We start from the raw sequence: 20,134 nt of genomic DNA on the forward strand, positions 1-20,134 counted from the left end.
CCATTCTTAGACTTATTGACTTCGTATCGACGCTTACAATTAGCTATGAACATGATATGTTCAGAATTGATTCCACACAAATTGACTGTCGTTTAAAAATAGGCTCATGTTAACTGGTGTAAAGGAAAGGCTTAAAATTCGCCCGAGGAAGTGCAAAATCCGTATTCAACCGGAGGCGAAATTTGCGAATACACTACCTTGCAATACGAGTGAAATAGCCAGAAGAGAAGGTTGGTTGGGGAGGGGGTGGAGGGGTGGAGGGGGGGACTAAGCAGCAAGGTCATCGGTCCCATCGGATTAGGGAAAGATGGAAAAGGATGCCGGCAGTGCCCTTTCACAGGAACCATTCCGGCATTTGTCTGAAGCGATGTAGGGAAATCACGGAGAACCTAAATCACGACGACCGGACGTGGGTTGGAACAGTCGTCCTCCCGAATGCGAGTCCAGTGTCCTATTCACTGCACCACCTCGGTCGATAGAAGGGAAGGAGGAAACGAAATGAATCTTCACTATTTGAGACGGTATGTAATGTTGTTTCAGTCATTACAAAATTGAGTTGAATTTACAAAATACTCGGCAGTATGGTCCCATTTTTCAGTAAGACGTTACACCCGCTGTGGCCTGGATGCATGCACAGACTGAGTTGGACAAAGTGTCACAAAGCCGTTGTAGCTTCTCCTGAGGTAAGTTAGTCTGCAACAGTTGTAAGAGGCCCTTGATACCCTGGGTACTGGCACTGAGAAGGAGTTGACCTCCGAGCTGTTACTATACATGATCTGCCGAGGATAGATCAGGTGGGAATACTTCAGTGTGACGCAGACAGTTTATATACCAAGTGTGGGCGAGTGTTGAAAAATTGCACCGCGGTACTGTCGTATGACAGGTAACACATGAGAATGCGAGATGCACGCAAGATACACGCTGACCTGAGGTGACTGAAATGCTAATTATTTCTGCACAACGTTCTAATGTATATGTCCTGTGAATATGACAATCCTATCTCTAGCCGTTTAAGGTGTTCTGTTTTTTTTCTGAATATGAGTGTATTTGTACAAGCCAGAAACTAAAAGCAGCGATCAACTCTTTGGGTTTGCAAGGTGAACCGAAACCAATAAAACTGATTCGCTGGCGAAGTACTTCCAAGGAAATAATCACTTGTGTTTTTGGTTACACTGGACTTTTTGCAACCATTACTATGGGGTACTGAAGAATATTTAATGCCGAATAGTATACAACAGTTTATTTACTACATGTCATCGATGAAATAAAATAAAAGACGATAACTTCGCACCGGAGAGATGAATGTAAGATTTCTTAACGGGGCAGGTAGTATAGAAAATTTAAAAAGGGAAACAGATAGGTCAAAGACATATATAATGGATAATACTGAAGTTCGGTTCCAGGAGGAACAGGACTTCTTTCTAGGTGAGTACAGGGTTGTAAATGCAAAGTCTACTAGGGATAATGCAGAACTAGGTACAATAACGAATAAGAAAATAGGAATGCGGCTGAGCTACTATGAACTACATGAAGCCAACGCCCATCCCAGTAGTACAAATTTATATGCCAACGAGCACCTGAGATGATGAAGGAATTGGAGTAATGTATGATGAGATAAAAAAAACTCATGTTGTTAGAGAGCAAAATTTAGTTGTGATGGGGGACTGGAATTCGATAGCTGGGAAAGGAAGAGAAGAAAAAATAGTAAGAGAATACGGACTGTGGGAAATGAATGAAAGAGGAAGCTGCCTGGCAAAATTGTTCAAAGAGCATAATTTGATTATCGCTAATATTTGGTTTAAGCACCAATAAAGAAGTTTCTTTATGTGGAAGAAACCTGGAGACACTGAGTGCCTCCGACTAATTATGTAATTGTAAGGTAGAGATTTCGGAAACAGATTTTAAACTGTGTGACATTTTCAGGGGCAGAAGAGGACAAAGGCCATAATTTATCAGTTACGAACAGTAAATCAAAACGGCAGAAATTGAAAAAAGTATGAAAGTAAGGAGATGGGACTTTGCAAGGTTGAAGAAACAGAGGTTGGTAAGAGGTTCATAAGGAGCGTTTGGCATCGACTGAGAGAGAGGCTGGTAAAAAGTAAAAAAAGAACGGAAAGCTTTGAGAAATGAAATAGTGGAAGCAGCAGATGATCAAATAAGTGAAGAGATAAGGCTAGTAGAAAAGCTTGGATATCGCAGGAGATACTGAATTTTCGGCGAATCGACCCAAAGTTAAAATATAAAAATGCGACAAATAAAGGAACTGAAAGGAAACACACTGCAATATTGCTAAGCAGGAAAACTTAGAGGACAAATGCAGCTCTGTAGAAGCATGTACAACGTGGGGAAAGACAGATACTGCTTACAGGAAAATGAGACCTTTGGAGAAAAGAGGAGCAGCTGTATGAATACCAAGAGCTCAGATGGAATATCAGTACTGAGCAAAGACGGCAAAACTGGATGGTGGAGGTAGTACGCAGATGCGCTACACGAGGAAAATTATGTTTAAAGCACTATTGCCGGAGTATGTAGATGGGCTATGCAAGGAATTATGGTGACGGCAATATTACAGAAAGAGAAGACGAAATAGATGAAGATGAAGTGGTAGATATGATACTGCCAGAAGAATGTGACAGAGCTCTGAAAGGTCTAAATCGAAAGAAGGCCCCTACAGCAGGCGACATTCCCTCAGAGCTTCTGATATCAATACGATAGCAAGCCATAACGTATTTCACCATGTGTGCAAAATGTAAGAGGCGGACCTTGTGTACAAGATGTATAAGGCAGATGAAATACTCTGACTTAGTGAAGAGTTTAATTACTTCAATTCCAAATAAAGCAGGTGTTGACAGGTGTGAAATTATCATCAGTTTAATAAGTCATGGTTGTAAAATACTGACACGAATTATTTGCACAAGAATCGAAAACCTGGTTGAAGCCGTCCTCGGAGGAGATCATTTTGGGTTCCGACGACATGTACGAATATGCGAGGCAATACTGACCTTACAACTTCTCTTAGAAAATAGGTTAAGCAAATGTAAACTTGTACTTATAGCATGTGGGTCTTAGAGAAAGCTTTTGACAATATTGAGTTGAATATTATCTTTAATATTGTGAAGGTAGCAGGACCGAAATACAGAGAGCGAGAATTGGTCACAACTTGTACGGAAACCAGACGGCAGTTTTAAGAGTCGAACAGCATGAGAGGGGAGCAGTGGCTGAGAAGGGAGTGAGAAAGGGCTGTGGTCTGTCCACGATGTTATTCAATCTACACATTGAGGAAACAGAAAAGTAAACCAAAGAAAAAATTTTGAGTACGAATTAAAATTCATCGTGAAGAAATAAAAAATTTGAGCTCTGCCGATGACATTGCAATTAAGTCAGAGACTGCAAAGGACTTGGAAGAGCAGTTAAAACGAATAGACAGTGTCTTGAAAGGAGGATACACAGTAAGATAACCATTCCCAAAAGAAAAACAAGGGCATTCCATTGTCCTCGAATCAAATCAGGCGATGTTGAGGAAATCAGATTAGCAAATGGGAAACTAAAAGTAGTAGATGAGTTTTGCTGTTTGGGCAGTAAAATAACTTATAATGGCCGAAGTATAAATGATATAAAATGTAGAATGTCAATGGCAAGAAAAGAAGAGAAAATTTGTCAGCATATAATATAAATTTAAGTGAGGAATTTTTTCTAAAGGTATTTGTATGGAATGTAGCGATGTACGGAAGTGAAACGTGAACGAGAAGTAATTCCGACAAGAATAGACTAGAAGCTTTTGAAAGGTGATGCTACAGAAGAATGCTGAAGATTAGTTCGCATAATTAATTAGGAGGTGCTAAATATAACTGGAAAGAAAAATTTGTGGCACTACTTGACTAAAAGAACAGCTCGGTAGAAAAAACACATTTTGATACGTCAAGGAATTATCAGTTTAGCATTAGAGGGGAGTGTGTCTGTGTGTGTGTGTGTGTGTGTGTGTGTGTGTGTGTGTGTGTGTGTGTGTGAGAGAGAGAGAGAGAGAGAGAGAGAGAGAGAGAGATGGAGGGGGGGGGGGGGGGGGAGACATAGAGGTAGAGCAAGACGTGAACACGGTGAGCAGTTTCAAATAAGAGTAGGACGCAGTAGTTATTCGGTGATGAAGAGGCTTGCACAGGACAGAATTGCATGAGCAGTTGCATCAAACCAGTCTTCGGACAGAAGAACACACCAACAACAACACAATTGCATCTCCTATGAGGAACGCTAAACTTATTTGTAAAGACAGCCCTCGTCCAAGTGACTTACTAGATATGCCATAAGACCTCGAAATGATGGCTGCCCTGAGTTCAAGATTCCTGTGCTTATCAATGAGGCCAGACAGAAAACCAAGAAACCTATATAATAGCTGCTTAGTAATAGCAAGCAATACCTAAAACATAATAAGCTGCATCAAACCTATAACAACTAATTACGATGCCCTTATAGAATACAGCTTTGTGTAAAACTGCTTTCGTGTCTTCGTCAAGCTCCGAGACAGAAATGACCGAGTGTGTCATACATGTTGTTAAACAAAGTCCTATCTTCTTAGCCATGCACTTACAGCATTGAGCACATTCTCTCCTACTGAATGTCGCAGTTGCAAGCATCCGCCTGATAGCGCAACCTTTTCCGAAAGATATGTCACTGCGTTTAACTGTTTTGCACAAAAAAACTGCGGAGTGGGTCACAAACTTTGTTCCATACAGAGGTCTAACTAATACAGGGTGATTTTACTAAATAGGGGGAAAACTGCAGGATACCTGGGATGGTAAGGAGCGAAAAAGATCATACGGACTTATTGTTCAAAAAAATGTTCAAATGTTTCTGAAATCTTATGGGACTTAACTGCTATGGTCATCAGTCCCTAAGGTTACACACTACTTAACCTAAATTATCCTAAGGACAAACGCAAACACCCATGCCCGAGGGAAGACTCGAACCTCCGCTGGGACCAGCCGCACAGGCCATGACTGCAGCGCCCCAGACCGCTCGGCTAATCCCGCGCGGCGCGGACTTATTGCCGGAAGTGCAATGAAGGTACACCCACTTGACAGTGAAGATAAAATATCTTCGACAGTGTAGGGGTTAATGACTGATATCACACATGAGAACATACCAGGCATGTGGAAATGGTCTATCTGTCCTACTGTTTACTTTCCATATTCAAGTGTGCAGCAGTATTGTTCACGACGGCAGCATGCTCACACATTGATACTGGGTGACTTTTTTTGTTTGTTGTTCACGAGTCACTCTGACGCGGACGTTTGTCATGCATATGCAGCGTTAAGAAACAATCGCCCAGTGTAGCAGCCAGCATGAGGCCACGGTCTTTATGCACGAGCAGGCAACTGGCTGTGTGCGGGCGGCAGCACGACTGTGCCTGCAAAAGCATTTCCACCAACAACAGCCACATAACAATCTGTCGTCAAAAGTGTTTCGTCATTTGTGAGAGACAGGCTCATTTATGGGAGAAAAAAAGAAAGTGAATCTGATATGTATACATGCCTTGAAGTAGCAGGTGTTGAAGTTTTGGAAATGTTGAAAACTGTAGAATATGATCCCGCTGTCAACACCAAGCCGGTGGTCTACCAGATGGGGTATGCCAGACAACTTCACGGCGGCTGTTACTATTCATATCACTTACAACGTGCTGAAGCCTTATTAACTAGAGACTTGCCTCCGATGCGACGGTTCATCGTACAGGCCACTACTGTGCTGCGATTTCCAACATCCGTCCTATTCACAGATGAGGCTACCTTCACAACATCCACTTGTGGACTACGGATATACCTAATGGTGTGGTGGCAGCAAGCCAGGAGCACCAGTTGAGTCTCGGTATGTGGAGGGGGATTATTGGCGGTTACCTTGTGGAACCAGTTATCCTGCCACAGTGTCTCACAGGCGAGGATTATCTTCATTTCCTGCGGGTGAGCCTGCCTCCCGTGCTGGAAGACGTGCCTTTGGTGGTACGAAAGGTAATGGTACTCCAGCTCACTGAACTGCATTTCCGTCAGGAAGCATCTCGACACCTACCCTAGCCAATGGATCAGACGAGGAGGTTCTGTTGCTGGTCCTCGATTCATTATAGCCCCACATGTGGGGTCACCTGAAAGCCGTCACGTATGCGGAGATAGTCCCGGACATGTAGACACTGGAACAACGTGTGCATGCTGCTTGTGATGCCGTTCAGTTAAAGGATGGTATATTTAAAAGTATTCGTCAACCATTCCTGTGTCATGTTCGCACAATGCTTAGAGGTCCGTGGGGCCACGAACACTGTCTAACAGTGGTCTTATCATAGCATGTTGTGCACTGCATCGTGCTGTACAGGCATGATGAGATAATGAATACTCTGTATCACTGACACCTTGCATTTGCGGTGACGGGTCCATAAGACCTATTTTGCTCCCTATCCTCTCAGGCATTTATTTCCTGCAGTATGTCTCCATTTAATCAAATCCCCATATACATATGTGTAATACGGGGCACATTACTTTTCAACTTACTCTGTAACTATTCATTATCAATTTCTAAGTAGTTTAAGTAAGTTAGCAGCTGCATCGGCGGGCAACTATCGATTTTACTTGTCGGTAATTCGAGCGATGGTAAAAATCTGTGACTGTGGTGGCTTTGTTATTTCTGCTTAGTGAAAACGAGACTAAGAAGAGCTTGGTAACTTGGTTAGCTTCAGTGTGTACTCGACCTAAGGTGGAGGAGGTCCAAAACTTTCATGACGGGGAGTTATCATGTGTAAACAGTGACATTTCCTTGCAATGTGAATGGATTTAGTAAATTCGACTCATATGGGCAGTTTTAGTGTGTTCGGTAATGTTAATTATGTTGCACAAATATTTAGTCACAAAACACAATCAGTTAGTGCTTCATTTATCGGAATAAAATTTTATTAGAAATCGTCTGCAAATATTTAACAGAAGTAAAATAAATCGTTTAAAAAATATGAGAAGTGGAATAGTGGTGGAGCAGTTTATCAGTACTACGAGCGCCGAACAACCTTAAACCGACCATGGATCTATTATTTAAACCACATGCCTCTTTGGCTGCCACGTCTTTGTTCTGTCAGCAAATTACGAGTAAATACGAGCGCTCTGCCTTGCTTGGTCGCTATTAAGAGGCGTTGACTCATTTCTTGTACCTCGTAGTTTATCGTACTGGTAAGTAGTTTTGTAATATTTGTTTTCGTGGTACCATATTGCTCAGGTCGGCTAGAAACGCTGATGAAAGTTGCAGAATTGTCTGGAATACTCAGCTTCCTATAAATATAATTATCGGTAAAATTTACTGCGGATGTCATCATCAAAGTCAGTAAATTGTTCCGGTGATGTAACTCATTACTATGGATGTCCCTGCTACATTAAACTAACTTTGAGAACAAAGCTTGAAGTCAGGCTGACGTCACTATCTCTCTCTCTCTCTCTCTCTCTCTCTCTCTCCCCCCCTCTCTCTGAGGTTGACTTTCGTTTCCTTGTGTTGCAGGTGAGTCACGAGCTGTCACGGCGCGAGGCTGATTTTCGACTGTCCGCAGTGCGTTGCTTGGCAACAGTAGCTTACGTTATCGCGACTTGTACTAGCGACGCTCTTCAGTTGCAGTCCACACATCAGCCGTAACAGGTCAGTACATCACACTAGACTTCTTTAAAGCGTCTGCTGATCGACCCTTCTACTAACATTATAGCCGAGGAGTACAACCTTTGTGAGATAGAACTTCATAGTTTGCAAGTTGGAGGTGAAAAGGAATTTGCTGTTGGCTTTGTCCAGTGACGTAACCGTAATGGTTTTTGTGATGTTACTTCTTGGTGTGCATTTTTAGTATTAGTAGTGTTATTTACTCATGGTTAAATTTTATTACAAGAGAAATTGGACTTACACTTCTCTAGAACTTTGTTCGTTATATTTTCGTTACGCCGAAACATTTTTAAAACAATCGCTGCAGGATTCGAGGAAGAAAATACAATATTTTCTGTTTCAGAGGTAGCTCTTTAGATTTATCAAGCCATTTCAGTGCCAACTATGGAGTTGGTTGCCCGTCCAAGTACTGCAATTGGTTATACTGATGTCTTAGAAGGTAACGTTGATAGTGAAATTTCGGAAATGTAATTCGTTGTTCTGAAAAAAAAATGCGATGACGGGCATTGAAATTTCTTGAGGAAATATAATGTTATTGTAGATCATTCTAAATGCATCAAGTATGTTTTCCAAGTAAAGTTCCCTAAGCTTTCAGAAAAAAGCATTTGGGGCCAGTTTATGCGGCGGAATAACAGAGACCGAGCGTGGCGATTTGTTTTTCGCGATTCTTGGTTTGAGAAATCAAGATTCGCTGTGAAAAGTATTTACTTTTGCTGTTTGAAGCTTTGAATATGGTACACCAAGCGAAACGCTGGGGAAGATAGAACTGTCATTGATTAGTTTTCTTTTTGTACAGTAGTATCTTCGGAATTGACTGAGAAAAAGGGGGGGGGGGTATTGGGTGGATCGAAATCGCCACATTTCAGTTTGCTATGGAGAAGACATGATGATGTGGGACTTTCGCTTCCGGAGCTAAAATTTGAGTCGTTCAGAAGTGTAAGTAGGTCACTTATAATGTAGGATTGGTGGGCAAGTCATGCAGGATCAGACGGAATTTGGTATCAACATTTAGAAGTGAAGTGCTCACTTGAATTTAGAAACAAAGAAACCGGGACATACACCACTACTACTACTACTACTACTACACTGCGAGGCTATAAAGAGTGCTCCTTTTTTATATCTGTGTACTGATTCCTTTTGTGCAGTGTCTGGGATCTTTTGTATTTAGTTCCACGGATTGCCTTCATTTTCAGTATGTAGTGCTATGTGGAACTTCTCAACTGCAGTTAGTAATTTCTCTTGAATAATACATATGAGAAAAATTTGGATGTATAATAGCGTTCCCGAATAATGGCTTTGAATTGCGTCATATAATTGTTTTCGGGCTTTTTGTAGCTGCATCATGGACTGAGTTTGATAGTGTACCTCCACCCCTTTGCGGAATACGACACTAGGGAATGTAATTCATTTGTAGTAAGCTGTAATACCCATACAGATGGTATCGCAATCTTCATTCGAGATATATAATTAAAGTTTATTATGCAATGCACACATCCACTGCTTGACAAAAAATTTGTTGATTCGTAGCATCTTTCGGGCCTATTGGAGCTGTAGAGCTTGTATTTACGATATTCGATTCGTTTTCTTCCACATTAATGTTTCGTTTAGGAAACACTGACTTCATCGTAGTGATAACTCGAATGATTTTTTTTCTCATAATTAAACTTGTAATCAGTATTGTCTGCTTCGTTTACGGTTCAAAATGCGGTCAAAGATATAACTGCCGTATTGGTTTCTTGGTTTGTCGCGTAAACTCCATGTACATTGCACCACAGTTCAAACAAGGTTCTCTGTAACGCAGTGTCCACGCATTTCCTCGTCCAGCCACCACGTGATGCCTCGCAGCTCTCTCGTGTGTTATCGCGGCTTGTGCAAGCAACACGACTCAACTGCAGTTTCACCTTACTGGTCGCTATAGGACACTTTCTTCCTTTACAGCTCCTGCAGATCGACTCTTGGATTAGCATCACGGCGAAAGATTACAAGGTGTCACTTAAACAAGTTCCATGAGACGGAACGTCAACGTTTTCCAAGTTCCGTATGGTACAGGACGTTGCCTCCCTGTAATTCCGCAAATATGACGTCAGAATCGACATATACTTGTATATACTCCCAATGTATTGTACGGCGCATGGCTGAGGGTACTTCGTACCAGCAGTAGCAATTTTCTGTCCTATTCCATTCGCCTGCTGAGCGAATACGTGGGTATGTGTCCTAGTTTCTCTTATCGTACTCTCATAATCCCTTCACGGGATGTATGATAGCGGCAGTGGAAACTCTCTAGTTTCTCTTATCGTACTCTCATAATCCCTTCACGGGATGTATGATAGCGGCAGTGGAAACTCTTCCTCAGACACACTTTATCTAAATTTATCCAACACAGTTTGGCGAGAACTTTGTTGCTGTTCTTCCAGAGTTTCCAATTTAAATAAAAAACTAAACTGCCCAACGGTACCGACAGGCCACCGTGTCATCCTCAGCCCACAGGCGTCACTGGATGCGGATATGTGGTCAGCAAATGGTTCAAATGGCTCTCACTACTATGGGACTTAATTTCTAAGGTCATCAGTCCCCTAGAACTTAGACGTAATTAAACCTAACTAACCTAAGGACATCACACACATCCATGCCCGAGGCAGAATTCGAACCTGCGACCGTAGCGGTCGCGCGGTTCCAGACTGTAGCGCCGTTAACCGCTTGGCCACTCCGGCCGGCGTGGTCAGCACCCCTCTCCCCCAGCCGTGTGTCAGTTTCCGAGACCGGAGCCGCTGCTTCTCAGTCAAGCAGCTCCTCAGTTTGCCTCACAAGGGCAGAGTGCACTGAGACAAGGTCGTTGGCATTTCCCATTTAAATGCCGTGAGCATTTTTGTCAAGTTTTCGTATGGGCTGTACCGACCAGTTTCGACAGAAGCAGCGCGTCTCCTAATTCGTTCAGTATCTTTTGTCGTGCCAACTTCTACCGACCCCAGACGCCTAGAAACCTTCCACTTGCCTTCCTTAACTTTAATGTCAAGTGTTTTCATTTCATATCGCTAGCTAAAATTACTCGCAAATATACTGCCTGACAAAAAAAAGTGAAAAATCCAGTAGATATGATTAGATTTCAGTACAAGTTCGTATGCGTACCCACCATTGACAAGTATGTAATGATTTAGAGTTGCTGTTATCTGTGACAGGTAGAACGATCAAAACAGTGCCTTAGTGTTGTTCTTTTTTTAGCGTTGTTACCGTGTCTGGTAGGGTATGCACTGATCAGCCAGAACATTATGATCACCCACCTAGCCGGTCGCGGTGGCCGAGCGGTTCTAGGCGCTGCAGTCCGGAACCGCGGGACTGCTAACGGTCGCCGGTTCGAATCCTGCCTCGGGCATGGATGTGTGTGATGTCCTTAGGTTAGTTAGGTTTAAGTAGTTCTAAGTTCTAGGAGACTGATGACCAAAGATGTTAAGTCCCATAGTGCTCAGAGCCATTTGAACCAGTTGAACCATCACCCACCTAATAGCTGGTATGTCCACCTTTAGCACGGTCAACGGCAACGGCGCGTAGTGTCATGGACGCAACGAGGCCTTGGTAGGTCGGTGGAGGGGGTTGGCATCACATCTGCACAAACAAGTTCCCTAGTTCCCGTAAATTCCAGGAAGGGGACGATGAGCTCTGACATCGTGTTCAATCATATCCCAGATGTGTTCGATGGGATTCAGATTCGTTGAGTTGGGGCCCAGCACATCAAATGGAACTCGCTGCTGTGTTCCTCGTACCACTCCGTCACACGCCTGGCCTTGCAACGTGGCGCGTTATCTTGTCAAAAATGCCACTGCCATCGGGAAACATGATCGTCATGAAGGGGTGTAATGATCGTCATGTAGGGGTGTACGTGGTCTGCAACCAGTGTACGATACTCTTTGGCCCAGATGGTGTCTTGCACGAGCTCCACTGGACCCATGTAAGCCCATGTAAATGTTCCCCAGGTCATAATGGAGCCGCCTTCAGCTTGTCTCCATCCTGCAGGACAGGTGTCAAGGAGCTGTTTCCCTGGAAGACGACGGATTCGCGCCCTCTCATCGGCATGACGAAGGAGGTATCGGGATTAATCAGACCATGCAACGCTCTGCCATTGCGCCAATGTTCAGTGCCGATGCTCAAGTGACCATTTAAATCGTTGTTGCCGATGTCGTGGAGTTAACGTTGACAATTGCATGGGTCGTCGACTGTGGAGGCCCATTGTTAGGAGCGTTCGGTGTACTGTGTATTCAGGCACACTTGTTCTCTGCCCAGCGTTAAACTCTAATGTTAGTTCCACCACAGTTTGCTGCCTGCCCTGTTTTACCAGTCTACCCAGCCTACGAAGTCCGACATCTGTACTGAGGGGTGTCATCCCAACAACGCCCCCCCCCCCCCCCCATCCACGTTTGGACGTGGTCTCACCATGGTTTTGCCACGTGTTGAAGGCACTCACAACGGCGCTCCTCTTACACCTGACAAGTCGTGCAGTTTCCGAAATGCTCGTGCCGAGCCTTCTGGCCATCATAATCTGCCCTCGGTCGAACCCTCCCCATCTACACACTGACAGTACACTCACTGGTCCTACATGCACCGCGCCTGTGTGTGACTAGGAGCCATTCCTCTCCAGGTGACGCTGCTGTCGCCTGATGGGTTTATATCTGTTGTAGGTCAGTGGTCATAATGTTCTGGCTCATCAGTGTATATGGGGTATGAATCGCGTTAGGTGTTGACTGATCATTGTGAAGGTGCCCCTTAGTCGTGTGAGACAGCATTATTAGCACGTCCCAATGTTTGAAAGGGGCCTTATTGCGGTTTGGCTGGTCGAATCGCACAATATCCAGATTTGTAGGGCGTTCGGACGAGACGGTGGCCGGTAGAGAACTGCATGGAAATGTGAGGGCAGGCAGACTTGTCAAGGTTCTGGTCAACCATGTCTGACCACCACAATGGAAGACTGCCTTGCCGTGAGCCAAGCATATCATAAACTTTTCATATCTGTGCTTGCCATACGAGAACAAGTAAAGGACTCCACACAGCATTCTGTGTCTTCTTGCACCACTGGTCGAAGACTAGTAGCACCCGGACTAGGGAATTACAGTCGCACGCATGAGATTCTGTCAGCACCAGCCACAACATAAATGACTGTGTTTGGGGTAGAGCCCTGACTGGAAGCGTGGACTGCTGATGCGTGACGAATCGCTGTGTTCAGCTGTGATTCGCTGTTCTGCATCACCCCAGATGACCATCGTCAGCAACCATAGTGACGTTTTGGAGAGGCACAGTTGTCTTACTCCTGGCGTCAACCTGTAGGGAGCCCTGAGATATGGCATCAGGTCGGAGCTGGTTCTGCCTGAGGAAACCCTGACGGCATAACAGTACGTCACGGACATCCTGCATTTTCATGTGTCACCCCTCATGTGTCATTATCCTGGGACAGTTTTTTAGCAGTATTATATTCGTCCACAGATGGCACATGCCTCTACAAACTGTGTGGATGGTGATGAGGTACTCATGTGGCCAGCAACATACACGGAGCTGTCCTCGACAGAACGTGTGGGACCAGATCAGCGGCCAACTCCGTCCCAGTGCCAGTATCCAGGATACTGGAGCCCATTTACAACAGTTGTGGGCAGTTGTGGCATGTGTCCAGGCGAGAACGGGGTGCAACATCATTCTGATATTTGTATCCATAATGCAAAGTTCTTTGTAAATTTAATTCGATTTTGTAATCACTGAAATAACGTCATGTACACTCTCAACCCGTGAAGTTTCGTTTCCTCCTGCCCTTCTGAGTGCTTCATTTTTTTAGTTATACAGTGTGTTTACACGATGCAACGTGCTCAAGATGTTGACCACTACGCTTGTACTTTTTTAATTGGACGCTATCTGGTTATTCCTCTTTGTTACAGGCAGTATTTTTCACTTATTCACATTTAAAGAGAGCTACCATTCATTGTGCCAAGTCTTCTGCATTTCTTTAGTATCGAGTAATGACGATACTGCCCTATAGACATCAGCATTGTTAATAAACAATCTGGTAATTCTGCTGATCCTACCTGAAAAACTGTTTAATTGTAATATTGAACATTAGAGATCCTGTGATGCAAGAAGAAATGCTAGAATGAGAAGTAGACTCTGACATACACTTCAGTCGTTCACACACTACAGAGGTAGATGTAGATGTGTTGAACAGTGTATCATGTATAAGTGATTAAGACTGCATACAGGTGACATGTCTTATGGCGCATTTTGGGAAGTGAATCCTATGTTAATTGTGAGATACAACAATGAAAAGCCACCAAAGAGAGTGGATACGTGAAAATGAAAAGTGTACAGAAAATTGGGTTGTCATTTCTGGTGTTTTGGCTTGTACAAGAGACAATATCAGATGATGATCACTATCAGTGATGTGCTGAGTAGCAAGATGTTCTCTGCTGTGATGGATGGCAGGTGGTGTGCTGAGTGGCAAGATGTGTTCTGTTGTGGTGCAAGGTGGCATGTGTTCTGTTGTCGTGGCAGGTGGCATGTGTTCTACTATCGTGGCAGGTAGCATGCTGAGTGGCAAGATGTGTCCTATTGTGGTTGCAGGTGGCGTACTGAGTCATAAGATGTGTTCTATTGTGGTGACAGGTGGTGTGCTGAGTGTCAATATATGTTCTACTGTGCGGACAGATGGCATGTGTTCTACTGTGGTGACAGGTGGCATGTGTTCCATTGTGGTAGCAGGTGGCATGCTGAGTGGCAAGGTGTGCTCTACTGTGGTGGCAGGTGACAAGTGTTCTGTTGTGGTGATAGGTGGTGTGCTGAGTGGCAAGATGTGTTCTACTGTGGTGGCAGGTGGCATGTGTTCTGTTGTGGTGACAGGTGGCGTGCTGAGTGGCAAGCTGTGTCCTGTTGTAGTGGCAGGTGTCATACTGAGTGACAAGGTGTGTCCTGCCATGGTGGTGGCACGTGTTTCACTTGCTTTCAGGCTGCTACAGTATTCCAGCTGATTGAGATTTCCCACTGGCTGAGACACTGTAAAAAGTACCTTTGTTGTCACGTCCTTAGAGTTTCACAGCATCGTGTGAAGTCTCCTACACAGCAGCAGCGGGAATATTCGCTGTCTTGGTGTGTGAGACAATTTACGTGGCTCACTGGTCTAGAGACTAACAAAGGAGCGGTCATCGCTGGAAGTGGATTCATTCTCAGAATGCTACTCTTCTAAAATCAGTCTTGATAAGGATCACCATCCTTCTTTGAATCGTGGCACGGGTTTCAAATTGTCAGTGATCCTAAACACATGTTTTAAGTCCTGTAGCCATCTAAGTGTATTGAGAAACTTTCTAAGACTGGATCACGAACTTTGTATAGGTACAACTCTAGCACTTATTACACTGCTCCCTGCTGGTTACTACCAATTTTCGACGATGATCTCTCTGAGGGAAAAAAAGCCTGACAGGGCGAATCAGATCAGGAGACGCACAAGAAACACCTCACTGCAAGTTTCTGCAGAAACAAATGTAATAATTGCAAGACACTCTTCCATAAAATCTCACTAAAAATCGAACTAACGAGACCATAATCTGATAGCAGCATTTTCCTACCAAACTCATGTGCACACTCGAAAAAGCAAACATGTCTACCAAATCCAGACTGAGATTTTTACTCTGCAGCGGAGTGTGCGCTGATATTAAACTTCCTGGCAGATTAAAACTGTGTGCCGGACCGAGACTCGAACTCGGGACCTTTGCCTTTCTCTGGCAAGTGCTCTACCAACTAAGCTACCCAAGTCTCGGTCCGGCACACAGTTTTAATCTGCCAGGAAGTTTCATATCAGCGCACACTCCGCTGCAGAGTGAAAATCTCATTCTGGAAACATCCCCCAGGCTGTGGCTAAGCCATGTCTCCGCAATATCCTTTCTTTCAGGAGTGCTAGTTCTGCAAGTTTCGCAGGAGAGGTTCTGTTAAGTTTGGAAGGTAGGAGACGAGGTACTGGCAGAAGTAAAGCTGTGAGGACGGGGCGTGAGTCGTGCTTGGGTGGCTCAGTTGGTAGAGCACTTGCCCGCGAAAGGCAAACGTCCCTAGTTCGAGTCTCGGTCCGGCAGACAGTTTTAATCTGCCAGGAAGTTTCATGTCTACCAAATGCAGAAAATCACTGAGCACGGAGTACTTCCTTACCAACTCACCTGGTCTTCGTTACTGGAAGGAGTACTTCGTGGATCACTAACCTGTTATGTCACAAATCAGTGATACTCTCGAAGCAGAACCTCCATTGTCCCGTAGAGCCCACGTCTCTAACACCCAGGGGGTTCGCCAGTCCATTCCCTGATATCGCGGTAAAATATTCAAACATTCTGGCGTTTCAGCCAGTTAGCCACTGAAGCAGAACGCAAGCGAGAATTCTCATTGGCCACTTCCTTTTCCCACTAATACCAATCCTGTAGTAAGTGCTGCTTCCGTTCAGGACTTCTCGGAAGTTCTCCAAACAGATTCTGGAAAACGCTGTTTTTTGTTTTTAATTGACTGTTACGTCAGTAGCCCCTAATCCCGGCTGTTGAGAATTGCTTTGGAATTGACAGCTACAAAGAAAGTAGTGCAATAACGCTCGCGAGGATGGCATGGCGCCCATCAGCCGATCCCACGAGACTTGTAGCCACGGCAAACACCCAAGGTGACACACATTCACCCCACCATTGCACACTTCTCACTTGTTCTATGCGGAATGCTGCAATTTCAAGCGGCTTTCTGTCTTCTGGAATCGTTTGTAGCACGGTGACGTTTTGTTGGTTCTTAATTCTTACAGTTGTATCTTGTTGTGCTGGCAGAAGAGCCAACACCGTGTTACTAGTGGAGGCTGAAATGCACGCGTGTTAGCTCACGCAGGCTTGCGTGAGGAGGGAAGAACTATACTGACGTGAGGTCTGGAACATGACAAGGAATTAGAATTCAGAAAGCGGACGTAATTAGTTTCATACTTAACTTTAATCCATTAATGATGAGCGTCGCTCTTGGCGGTACATGATTCACAATATTATCTGTTCAGAATACATTCACAGTAACTGAATATGTCGCCTTGCGAGGTCGTAGCAAATGACGTAGCTGAAGGCTATAGTAAACTGTCGTCTCTGCAAATGAGAGCGTATTTTATCAGTGAACCATCGCTAGCAAAGTCGGTTGTACAACTGGGGCGAGTGCTAGGAAGTCTCTCTAGACCTGCCGTGTGGCGGCGCTCGGTCTGCAATCACTGATAGTGGCGACACGCGGGTCCGACGTATACTAACGGACCGCGGCCGATTTAAAGGCTACCACCGAGCAAGTGTGGTGTCTGGCTGTGACACCACATATCACTTATTACTATTATCTGTTATTACTACTGTTTGTTGTGTATTGTGTGATACAGAACAATACCAGAAAAATATTTCGTCTAATACTGTCCAGTCGAAAAGTTGGTCGTGGCTGTCGCGACCAGGGCGTTGCTGCATGAGGTTGGTCGAGAAAAATGGTTTGCTCGTTGCGTTCTTGAACCGTCAAAAGTTATTCTTCATAATGGTCCGAAGGTAACAACAAGATGCCTACCGCGAGAAGCAAAAGAAAGAACTGATAGGTGTTAACTGATAGCACCAAAACTTGTAACTTCAGTACTCTTTCTTCATTAAACCAGATGTGAAATAGGAAATTAATAAAGATAAAAAGTATCTCATTAATGTACTCTTTATGATGTACATATTCTTGTTGTTGTGGTATTCAGTTCGAGGACTGGTTTGATGCAGCTCTCCATGCTACTCTTTTCTGTGCGAGCCTCTCCTTTCTGAGTAACTACTGCAACCTACATCCTTCTGAATCTGCTTTCTACGTTTACATATGCATCTATTCTCTGCAAATCACACTTAAGTGCTTGGCAGAGGATTTATCGAACCACCTTCACAATAATTTTCTGTTATTCCAGTCGCGAACAGCGCGCGGAAAAAACGACCACCTATACGTTTCCGTGCGAGGAGTCATTTCCCTTATTTTATTATGATGATCGTTTCTTCCTATTTAGGTCAACAAAATATTTTCTTATTCGGAGGAGAACGTTAGTGATAAAAATTTCGTGAGAATTTTCCTCCTTTGCTTTAGTGATGTCCACCCCGCATCCTATATCATGTCAGTGACATTCTCTTCCCTATTTCGCGATAATACAAAACGTACTGCTGTTCTTTGAATTTTCTCGGTGTATTCCGTTAATCCTATCTGGTAAGGATCCCAGACCGCTCATCAGTACTCCAAACGAGGACTGGCAAGCGTAGTGTAGGCAGTCTCTTTAGTAGATCTGTTAAATTTCCTAAGTGTTCTGCCAATAAAACATTGTCCTTGGTCTGCTTTCCCCACAATATTTTCTACGTGCTCTTTCCAATTTAAGATGTTCGTAATTGTAATTCTTAGGTATCTAGTTGAATTTACGGCATTTAGATTCGACTGATTTATCGTATAACGGAAGTTTAGCTGATTCCTTTTAGCACTCACGTGGACGACCTCACAGTTTTCATTATTTAGGGTCAGTTGTCAATTTTCTCACCATACATATATCTCTTCTAAAACGATTTACAATTTGTTTTGGTATTCTGATGACTTTACTAGACGATAAACGACAGCATCATCTGCTAACAATCGAAGACGGCTGCTCACGAACAATAGAAGGCCTACGACACTACCTTGGGGAACGCCAGAAATTACTTGTTTTACTCGATGACTTTCCGCCAATTCTACAAACCTCTCTGACAGGGAACAGCGAATTCAGCCACATAACTGAGACGATATTCCATAGGCACGCAATTTCACTTCAAGCAGCTTGTGAGGAACAGTGTCAAAATCCTTATGGAAATACAGAAATACGGAATCAGTTTGAAATCCCCTGTATACATGTCTTGGTCTCCCTCTGCGTCCACCCCCCCCCCCTCTACTTCGTACCAATACTAAGTTGGCGGCCCCTTGATGTCTCAGTAAGTGCTATGAACCGATCCCTTCTTTTCGTGAAGTTATGCCACAAATTTCTTTTCTCCCCAATTCTGTTTAGTATCTCCACATTAGTTCCGTGGTGTACCTACCTAATTTTTGGCATTCCTCTGTTGCACCACATTTCAAAAGCTTCCCTTCACTTTTTGTCTAAACTGTTTATCGTCCATGTTACACTTCCATACACCGCTACACTCTAAGCAAACACCTACGGAAAAAGTTTATATTGCATGTTGACAAAACTTCTCTTTTCTTCTCATTACAGCTCTACATTTTATATAATTTATACTTCGGCCATGGTAAATTATTTTACTGTCCAAACAGTGAAACTCATCTACTGCTTTAACTGATCGTTTCCTGATCTAAATCTCTCAGCATCATCTGATTTCATTCGATTATATTCCATTATTGTTGTTTTGCTTTTGTTGATGTTCATCTCATATCCTCCTTTCAAGATTCTGTCCATTCCAAATGGTTCAAATGGCTCTGAGCACTGTGAGACTTAACACCTGAGGTCATCAGTCCCCTAGAACTTAGAACTACTTAAATCTAACTAACCTAAGGACATCACACACATCCATGCCCGAGGCAGGATTCGAACTTGCGACCGTAGCAGTCGCGCGTTTCTGGACTGAAGCGCCTAGAACCGCTCGGTCACAGAGGCCGGCCTGTCCTTTCCGTTCAACTACTGTCTCTGACAGAACTACAGTGTCATTTCAGACCTGAACTTTAATTCCTACTCCAAATTTTGCTCGTTCAGTGAACAGATTGAATAACATTGGGGACAGGCTACAACCCTGTCTCACTCCTCAGTCACCGCTTCCTTTTCATGAACCCTCGGCTGTTATAACTGCCGTCTGGTTTCTGTACAAGTTGTAAACAGCCTTTCGCTCCCTGTGTATTACCACCGCTGTCTTCAGAATTTCAACGGGAATATTCGTCTCAACACTGTCAAAAGCTTTCTCTAAATCTAAAGATGGTATAAACGTAGGTTTGCCTTTCCGTAACCTATCTTCTAAGATAAGTTGTAGGGTCAGTACTGCCGCATGTGTTCCTACGTTTGTCCGGGATACAGATTGGCCTCCCCAAGGTCGGGTACAACCAGTTTTTCCTTTCTTACGTAAAAAATTCCTATTAGCATTTTTCAGTCCGTGACTGACTGTAACATGCGCAAAATAAGAAAAGATACGAACAGCCTGGGTCACTTCGTGCATAGTCGGATTGTCATGAACAAGAAGTGATCGGCGCTGCCAGTTAGTTGTGCGCTGTTCGTCTCGCCGGCATCAGCGTGCTTGCGTGCCGCTGCCAGCCTGCGAGCAGCGCAGACCAGCGACTTTTGGGAAAGTTATTTATCGCTCATTCTGCATGCAGACTATTTTTGTAACGTATGTCCGTTGTACTGCGTGTCGATTGTAGATTGTCGCTCGTTGTGAACACGCGACCTCCTGACAAACGTGGTTTCGTTGTGTTACCCAACTTCAATAATAAA

General features: G+C 44.0%; 1 protein-coding gene across 2 annotated transcripts in view; it reads left to right on the forward strand.

Annotated features, from left to right (window-relative positions):
• LOC126259836 (uncharacterized) overlaps nucleotides 1–20,134 on the forward strand; it is a 1,293,238-nt gene that overhangs the window by 199,457 nt on the left and 1,073,647 nt on the right. The window contains exon 2 of one of the 2 annotated variants that reach the window (XM_049956887.1): nucleotides 7,516–7,650. The exons of the other annotated variant lie outside the window; for it this stretch is intronic. The gene's annotated coding sequence lies outside the window, so the exon portion shown is untranslated. The remainder of the gene's footprint in view (nucleotides 1–7,515; nucleotides 7,651–20,134) is intronic. 2 annotated transcript variants of the gene reach the window in all.

The sequence above is a fragment of the Schistocerca nitens genome, chromosome 5 (assembly GCF_023898315.1).
Source record: "Schistocerca nitens isolate TAMUIC-IGC-003100 chromosome 5, iqSchNite1.1, whole genome shotgun sequence".
NCBI lineage: Eukaryota > Metazoa > Arthropoda > Insecta > Orthoptera > Acrididae > Schistocerca > Schistocerca nitens.